Raw genomic sequence first — 9,800 nt, 5'->3', positions numbered from 1 at the left:
TAATTATTCATATTTCCCCATGAGCTGATTCGCTACAATGCTAATGGCATATGCTCAGAAACCAAGCACTGTAGCCATTTTTACACAAAAGTTTTTTTTTCTTCTTTATTGTATTCTGACATGAATTTTATTTTTTATATTCTCATTTTTGTGACAAGTATGCACATTTCCCTAACACATTCTTATTACCATAATGCATCTAGCCATTTTTACTATTGAGTTTTATTGCAGTTCCCATGAATTGTCATTATTCTCAATGGAGATGCTCATTATGTATTTTTTTATTAAAGGGGTCATATGATGTTGCTAAAAATAACATTATTTTGTGTATTTGGTGTAATGAAATGTGTTTATGTGGTTTAAGGTTCAAAAAACACATTATTGTTTCTCCTCTATGCCCTGCCTTTCTGAAACGCGTTGATTTTTACAAAGCTCATCTGTCTGAAGTGGGGACATCATTACGGATTATAATGACTTATACAGTCTTTTTACGCATTGCATTGCATCGCATCGCATCGTGCCGTGTAAACATAAAACCATGTCTGCATTTGTGATCGGAGAAATGACAATCAACAACCGCTACTCTACACTGCTCAAAACTCGCGTTTGAATCATCAGTGGCAAATCCTTTAAATATGAAAATGTACTTACAGTCTGTGAGTCAGAAAAGAACATTGTAGTCTACTCTCCCAGGATCAGGAAACAGTCCTCCATGAAATGCTCTGCACACATCTGAATATTTGGGTTGAACTGGAACAGTGTTGTAAATACAACTGAACCACTGATTTCTAGTCGTGTCCTCTTTTGGAAGGCCAAACAAAGTAGTTTCGCTTTCACAAGCGTCACACGGTGGGCTAGAGTGAGTGGTGGCAGGTGGGCTAGAGTGAGGAATGGCCGGTGGGCTTGCGGCAACCACATGTGACGACCCCGGGCTGGACTCCGCTTCGTCCATGGTGAAAGCCGATCCGGCGATCCACAGCGCAAAGTTGTAGTATTTCCTCAGCGACCAGAACGGATCAGCTACAGGCATGACGAAGCGAATATCGTCCTCTTTTGGAAGGCCAAACAAAGTAGTTTCGCTTTCACAATGAAACACACAGCTCACGACATGGTGGCGGCAGCAACAACAATACTACAGCAAGAATAAAAGTTACGCCTTCTTTCTTTGCGTGAACATTTGGGTGGTGTTATGCAAATCTTCCCACATAGTGACGTAGACATGTGGGGGCGTGTTAGAACGAGCCGTTTTAGGTAGGCGTGGTTGACTCTGAACTTTTATAAAGAATATCTCTTTGGATTTGAGACTTTAATCTTTGCAACTTTACAGATCTTCTTTATGCACCAAGAGCTTGTAACACTTCAAAGAGAAAGGAAAAATTTAAATCGCATCATATGACCCCTTTAAATCACAATAAAATAATGGGCACTGTAGTTACTGGGTATTATAGTTTTTAATTATATTTTGAATAAAAAATTTTATATTTTCAGTTTAAATTTTTATTTTAGATAAATATTTTGCAATTGTTTTATGTGTTTTTGGCATTTTTATTGTTTTTTAATTACTATTCAGATTTCATTAATTATTATTTTATTTTTATTTTATTTTTTATTTATTTCCAATGAATTATACTGCTTCAACTTATTTCAGTTTGCTGCCAAGACGACATTTCAAATTTTTGCTTAGTTAAATATTTTTCATCGTCTAATATTTGTTTTATTTTAGCTTTATTTCCATTAATAAAGATGGTTTTAATAGTTTTAGGTAATAATAATAATCCTGACAGTAAGTGTAATTAAAATATTACAATTACAAATTGTTAAGTTTTTCTTTTGTCTTCAAGACAACTTGATAAAAATATACTATGTTTTATTATAGAGTCGTAAATTAAAGGTTGTACAACAATCAGAATTAAGGAGGAATATCCTTAATTATCACAACAATGTCAGAAAATCTTAATCTATTTTATTCATTTTCTTTATGCAAAACATAACTTTTTATTCATTTCTTTAGATTTTGAGATGAAATCTGACCTAGACATCTTCTTAACATGTTTTTATGAGATTTACCAAACTAGGCTATTTTGGTAGAAACATTTCTGTATGAATATACATCTCTTTTCACTTATTATGCTGGCTGCAAATCCAGAATATAGTCAGCTCACAACCTAGCTGTAAAGCTAAACATTGAACGTTCTATTCAAAGGAATTCCTGGAAAACCTGTTAGCAGCCAGTTTTTGGCACTCGTCGCGAATTAGAATATGAGATTAGATGCAGGCACCCGTACTGCTCTGTAACAGCATTTCTTTGAGGAAGACTGAGACATTCCTACAGGAGGTAAGATAATTGACAAACCAAATCCACACGCTGATATCTGAAATTGCTTAATCTCCATTTTAATCATCATGAGCTGCCACCTCTAGGTATCCATTTTCTCTTTCTGTCTATCTGTTTCTCCTTCTCTTTCCTTCCCCCTCTTCCCCATTTGCTCTCTTTCTCTCTCTCTCTATCTATATAATCAGGGCATGGAGTGCTGGATGTAGCATTTATTCACACAGTGCAGCCATGCATAGAACTGCCCCCATTAACTTAATATGCACAAGGTCCAGTGTTCATACAGCCTCTAGCCATTAGACTGAAAATCATGTAAAACATTTGACATGGAGCTTGAGAATAGCCACATTATGGAAAAAAATGGAAAGAAGACAAAAGAAAGAATCGCTGATTGAATTGAGTCATCATTTGAAATCCCCCTCTCTCTTTGTGAGTGTTTTAAACTGCGTAATTCTGACAAGTGGTGTCTAGACAGAGAGTGTAGTGACTGTCTCAGAGTCCTAACAGTTTCTGGAGAAGTATGAGGAGTCATGAATCACTTCGGCACACAACAGTGCTTTATATGCACAACATATGGCTTACAGAACATTCAGAGGGGATTCTCTCTTCCTCTCCCACTTCCTCTTTCAGTCTCTCTCTATCCCTCACTTTCACTTTCTCATTTTTTCTCTCTCTGACTGTATGTCTCTCATGCTCTCCCCTGCTAAAAAGACCTGCATATGTTAGGTTTTGGTTACTGGTGTCTGATATGGGATTGTAGGTGTGCTGTTGTGCCTATCACTCTTTTTAAATGGATAGTTCAAGCAAAAATGAACTTTCTGTCACTGTCTATAATATATAATAATTATAATAATAACAATAATAAAACAATTTGTGTCTGTGCATTTGAAAGTAAAGACATTAATAATTTTATAAAAAAGTTCAGATATTGTCATCACAGGAATAAATTACATTTTAAAATATACTCAAATAGAAAGCAGTTATTTTAATGTTCAATGTTACTGTTTTTACTGTATGTTTATCATATAAATGCAGCCGTAATGAGTGTAAGAGTCTTTTTTCAAAAACATAAAAATAAATAAAAATAAATAATAATAATAATAATAAATCTCACTGACCGCACATTTTTTGAACGGTACTCTACAAGTTCATGTTATGTGTCATGTTATGCAAATTAATAATACAAAATACAAGGAAGTTAAATAAAATAAAATATATATATATTTTTAATTTGTAATTATTGTTAATATTGTTGATAGTTTCTAAATTTAGTTTATATTTTATTGAATCTAGAAAAAAATGTCAGTGAGAAAATTTGAACTATAGAAATATTAGAAAGTATTTTAACATTCAAGAAACTACATACTTAAGATGTCTGGCTTTTGTTTTTTAAATGTATTGCTTCTTTATGTGTTTACTGTATTTCAGCTTGGCTACTAATAAGCACTAGACACATGGGGTTGAAACTAAACACATTTGTACTTAATTAGTCTGTGCCATCTGCTTTTGTTTCAGGCGGGGTCCTCTGTAATTTGATTGAATCCAGTTATGATCCAGTTTTCTTTTTTTACATTTTTGCAAAATGTTTAATACATGCATGCCTTCAAGGAGAGACATAGAAAATGAGAGAGAGAGAGAGAGAGAGAGAGAGAGAGAAATAACCCCAAAAGAAAGAAGTTTTAAGCTGACACCCATGTACGCTCTCAACAGGACTTGTGCACTTGGAGCCCAGAAGAAAATCAGGATCAGGAGCTCTGTAATTGAATTCACCTGATTAGAATTCCACCCCCTCGAGAGTGCGGGACTATCATGTATGGTTAGCATAATAAACAAAAAAATCTGAGACATGGGAATGCGGGAACCACTTCTTCCAAGCATACTGAATCAATTAATAGCATGTAGAAGGAAACCCTGATTATGTGAGCAGAGAGCCGGGCCAGTGAGTGAGGAGACTGGATTCTGGGCCAAGGTGGTTATTATTAGTGATGGAGAGAGTGTGTGTTCATATAGTGTGTTTTTTGGGTGTGCTTTGATCCCGTCTCTGCCTTGCACAGCTGCAGCGGTTAAGCTTGGCCCCAGAGGAATCCCACATAGACACTGTTCACCTCTGCCAGGATTGCACATCGCTGGTCAGCAACCTCAGTCGCTGGATCAAAGAGCAGAAGTATGTGAAGCTACCTCAACATGGATACGCTTAAATGCGCACACACCGTGTCCAGAAGTTTTCCATTGACATTCCGAAGTTCCCAGAATTCTCACGCCCCTCTTGTGTGTCACATGGATACTAGGTTAAAAAAAAAAATCTCAATATTTTTCAGGCTTTGAAATGTATTGGCTCTGAAATTACTTTTTGATAATTTTGCCCAAACAGCCTTTATAGTTAAAGAAATAGTTCACCCAATAATGAAAGTTGTCATAATTTACTCACTCTCAAGTTCCAATCCTGTTTCTTTCTTCTGTTGAACACAAAATAAAATATTCTGAATAATGTTAGTAACTAAACAAGTGACGGAAGCCATTGACTTGCATTGTATTTTTTTCCATGATATGAAAGTCAATGGCTACTGTCAACTGTTTGGTACCAACATTCTTCAAAATATCTTATTTTGTACTCAACAGAAGAGAGAAACACAGGTTTGGAACAACTTGAGGGTAAGTAAATGATGACAGAATTTTCATATGGGTGAACCATCCCTTTAAGTAGAACGTGCATTAGCTGTGCAAGTAGTCCATTTTGCCAGTTCCTTCTAGTTTTGCTCCGTCCAGCAAAAATTAATTTCTTGTCCCTTAACATTTTTAAGTCTTCTTGCAGACAATCATTTTAAGTGGCTTTTAGACACATGGAAGCTCAGTCCAAGTATTCCATTGTGTCTAAAATATAAGTAAATGTAAACTTTATTGAACTGTTGTATAAATGCATTGTCACATTCTCAACTGTGCTGTCACAAAAGTCATTGTGAATTTCATTGTGAGTTTTTAACATATAGCCCAACCATGTAAACATTAAGTATTGCCCTCTTTCTCTAACGCTGTCTAGTTAACTTGTGTGTTCAATTTTTCCCATTTCCCCTCTTTTTTCCCAATTCCTTAATTTCTCTCAGCCCTCCCTGGTTACTATTACCGTACATATTAAACACGTTTGCCCTCCAAGTACATCGTCAATACCTCATTGCAAATGAGCTTCATAAAACTCAGCCCATATTTCATATCACTGTTGAATGGCGAACAATGGCTTTTTATAGTGATGTCTGAGGTAATGCTCATTGAAGGGTTATTGCCTAATGATGTGTGGCCCGGTGGCACGACAACCTTCCTGGACCACCCACATTTTGTGGTTTGATTGAATAATAAAGAATTACATTAATTTGGCTAGTTAATTAAGAAATGTCAAAAGAAAAATACCAAAGCTCCCATGAATCCCCATACAGCCTTTTTGAAGAGCAGGACAGGCTATTTTTAGAGGTCAACCTTGCTTTTCCAAGTCTGTACTTGAAGAAGGCACACATTTGCTATGCTTTGTTTCCCTTTGTATCTCTATCTTGCTCTGATTACAACTACAGTGTTTGATTTGCAATTTAAGCCCAATCGTGATACAATCAGCTCTGATGAAAGCCATTGAGTCTCGAATCATTGTTGTTACATGCTGTTTAGTACGATTACCTTCCTGGGGTCTAAACTCCACAACATTCACGCATGCTTATTGAGTTCCATTTGCGCCGCCTGTTCAAAATCGAATGATGTTGATGATTCTGATGCTTAAAGCGAAAAAAAACTTGCTTCATATTGTAGTTCTGTCTTTCAAAGCCAACATAATCCACGATGACCTTGTCTTCCATGTTTGTCTTGGCAGTAATGTGATTTAGAGCACAGGAATATGAATGCAGTGAAAGGCCCTTGTTGACACCTCAATCTGAACTGTAGCACACAGAGAGTCAACAGCAGGTCAAATCTAAGCGCGGAACAAGTTTCTGCATCTTCCTCTCCAAAATAAAAAGTGCATCGCTTATGTTTGAGAGTTGTTCGAGTTTATGCTTTGGAGATTTGTGAACTTCCGTGTCTTTCGACACGCTCACGTCGTGTTTTGCTGAGTCTGCAGCGAAACTCGAAGTAGAAAGATTTAGACTGTTTCAAATTGTGTCGGATTACAATTAATAATGACACGCTTATACTAATTATGTCTTCAGTGTGGCCACCAGGAGGACTGTAGCAAGGTCAACTTCAGGTCAACTATGGTAATGACAGAGCAACATTTTAAAAATAATCTACCTAAAGTTAGCTAAACTTGATATGTTACAGTTCCCTTTCATGGGAACTTGGAACTGCGTCCTCTAGGGGTCGCTATGGGGAGCGCCTCGTCGTGACCCGTGTCTGAAGCATACATTGAAAAAACACGTTGGCCGGCGATAGTCATGACGTCACTACCGGTGCGACAATAGTATAAATAGGCGCCGGGAGAACACATCATCCTCTTCTTCGTATTCATTGACTGTTTTGTTTGAAGCATGCATTTCTGTGGTAAGAGCGGTCTCTATTCATATCATTATGGCGAGCACTAGCAAACCGTTTAAGAGGATGTGTGCATCCGTGTTGTCGTAGTTTAACATCTGATGACACACACGATCTATGCGTTATTTGTTTGTGTGAAAAGCACGCACGCGATGTCATCGAGGGGGCAATGAAAAAGCTCTGCTCTCGTTTGTCTCTCTTTTCGAGGAAAGACGGGCAGCCATCTGCTTCCCGCGATTCAGGTCCCACCGCTGCTGAGGCACGGAGGAGAATGAGCTCGTGGGGATCGCAGGTGGATCTGGGCGATGAGTTTGAAGAGGGGTTTCCCTCTTGCGATCGTCAGCTGTGGACAAGAGTGAGCTGCTGGAGGATGATGTTATTTCATTAACATTGTCTGATCCAGGGGCCAGTGCTCAGCTGAGTTCGGCCCAGCAAAAGAGGAAATGTCTGAAGAAGGCAAAGAAGCTGAGGCTGAGCCTTCCCAATCCTCCTGCCCTGCGTATGATGAGCTTTTGAAAGTTATGGATCGTGCCACGGCGAGGCTTTACTTGCCATGAAGCGGGCGAAGAAAGTGACGTCGCGAGGACATTTTGATGAACGTTATTTTTTCTGGCCATAACCCTCGAGCTCAGGTGAGCCTTCCTTTCTTCCTGTTTTCCATACAGAGATTGAGAAGGAATGGAAGAGGCTGTTTTTTCCTCATGCATCCATCGATTCCAGCATACGAGTTATGCCAACATCAAGGCGATGCGCGAAAGCGGTTATGAGAAGATGCCCCTATAGAGAGACACTGGCCAGCTATCTCTCTATGGGTGAAACGTCCTCTTTTAAGACTCCCTCCTTGACATCTTGCTCTAATGCAAGGGGATACGCAGCAGCAGCAGGTCGGGCTGTCGCTTCATTGCACACGATGGTGATGCTCCAAGCATATCAGGCTGACCTGCTGAAAGACCTGGATAAAGGAGGTCCAGGTCTGAGCCCGAACAACTCAGGGATCCTGGCCCGTTTCGGTTTGAGGATCAGAGACGGGCACAGAAGGCTAGTGTCACGGCTCGCGCTCCTCCCCCGCCCGCGGGTAGGGGTAGGAAGAATTGCGGGTCAAAGGAAGGTAGGTATATTTAATTCACTGGTGTTTGTGTGTGTAAACTTTCTGCTAGCTTTCTTTGCAGTGTTTCCCGGGACCTGTGTGTTTCTGTCCCTTTCTAGGGTAGGTCCTCGGTGAGCACCCCCTCTGCTGGATTCAGAAACCGGGTGCTCGACTTCTTGATCATCAGGCCCCCGGCACGGCACTGCAAACATTTCCTGGACATCCGGGCTGGGCTTATGCTTTCAGGCTGCCCTGTCTGGTTTACTGTATCTAGGTCGCCCTGAGGGGCCTCCTGATCACCAGGATATCCCCTCTTGCTGAGGCATCGAGCGGGAAGTATAGGTGGCATTTGCGAGAACCTTCTTGTGTAATGCTGTCTCAGGCAGTGCTCCCCTCACCTTAGAGGGTTGTATTTGAGCTTGCCTCTCCCGTTTGGCCCAGTACTTCCGGGTATCTGTGAGCAGATGCTTGGAAAACTCTAAATCCATACTATGGTAAGTGCACACATTAAGCTTTGCGCACTCTCTAAAAATCCACATAAGTGGTAAGTGTGCACGTTATGCTTTGCCCACTTTTCTGGAAGCCTGTATGGTAAGGGTTACGTGTTATTAACCTCGTTCCCTTTCTCTGAGTTGGTTTAGACCCCGGTACCTTGGGCTCCACTCATCTAGTGTGTCTCTTTCGACACACTCTGGAAGCATCGCTCCCCTCACAACTGAGGGTTATTGTGAGCATTGTGCTTTCTTTCGAGCGTTTAATTCTCTCTGAGGAGTTGGATTCCTCGCTCCATGGGCTGTTCTCGTGGTAGTGTTGGGCAGTGCTCCCCTTTTATCAAAGGGTTACCTGGAATGAGCACACTATTCCTCTGAATTCGGAGTTCTCCTCTCATGAGAAGTTGAGTTCTCTGGTTTCCAGAGCACCTGGAACCAGCAGCATCAGGGAATTTGGCCCTTCCTCTGCCTCTCTGATGCGATGAGTGTTTGGCTAGCTTGCAGTACGCTTACCCTTCTGATTCTACAATCACGCTGTAGGTCGAGCCCCCTCTCATTAAGAGCTGGGTTTGTGCTCCCTCAGCTAAGGTAAACTACTGCTAGCAGTTCCGGCATTGGAACATGCTGTAGGTAGAGCTCCATTCTCTACTTAGAACTGGGCTTGTTGCTCTCTCAGCTAAATAAATTATTGCTAGCTGTTCCAGCTTTGGAACATGCTGCAGGTCGAGCTTCCTCTCGTTTGAGAACTAGGGGTGTTGCTCCCTCAGCTAAGTAACTGCTAGCTGTTCCAGCTTTGGAACATGCTGCAGGTCGAGCTTCCTCTCGTTTGAGAACTAGGGGTGTTGCTCCCTCAGCTAAGGTAAACTACTGCTAGCAGTTCCGGCATTGGAACATGCTGTAGGTAGAGCTCCATTCTCTACTTAGAACTGGGTTTGTTGCTCTCTCAGCTAAGTAAATTATTGCTAGCTGTTCCAGCTTTGGAACATGCTGCAGGTCGAGCTTCCTCTCGTTTGAGAACTAGGGGTGTTGCTCCCTCAGCTAAGTAACTGCTAGCTGTTCCAGCTTTGGAACATGCTGTAGGTCGAGCTCCCTCTCGATTGAGAGTTGGATGTTTGCTCCCTCAGCTACAGATTTACTGCTAGCCACTCCAGCATTATAAGCCTTAAGATCGAGTTGATGACTTCTCAAACATAGCGTTTTGGGATGCACCATTTCCATCTATGGGCTGCTCTTTCAGAGTGCCACGAGAACCCCTTAGAACGGTATTGTTTAAAATCCATGTTATGGTAAGTGTGCACGTGAAGTCTTTGTACACTTTCTAAAATCCACACTGTGGTAAGTTCGCACGCTAGTACTCTGCGTTCTTTTCTAGAATCCTGTATGG

The 9,800-nt window shown here is 40.6% G+C and overlaps 1 long non-coding RNA gene across 1 annotated transcript in view; it reads right to left on the bottom strand.

Moving 5' to 3' along the window:
* Positions 1–1,760: 1,760 nt before the first annotated feature.
* LOC107590323 (uncharacterized) overlaps positions 1,761–9,800 on the bottom strand; it is a 22,486-nt gene continuing 14,446 nt past the window's right edge. The window contains exons 2-3 of the long non-coding RNA XR_001609766.1: positions 8,124–8,127; positions 1,761–1,777 (exon numbers count right to left, since the gene is read on the bottom strand). This is a non-coding gene — a long non-coding RNA (uncharacterized lncRNA). The remainder of the gene's footprint in view (positions 1,778–8,123; positions 8,128–9,800) is intronic.

This window comes from Sinocyclocheilus grahami, unplaced genomic scaffold (genome assembly GCF_001515645.1).
Source record: "Sinocyclocheilus grahami isolate Dianchi unplaced genomic scaffold, SAMN03320097.WGS_v1.1 scaffold126.1, whole genome shotgun sequence".
NCBI classification, from domain to species: Eukaryota; Metazoa; Chordata; class Actinopteri; order Cypriniformes; family Cyprinidae; genus Sinocyclocheilus; species Sinocyclocheilus grahami.
This window is presented reverse-complemented; position numbering and strand designations above follow the sequence as displayed.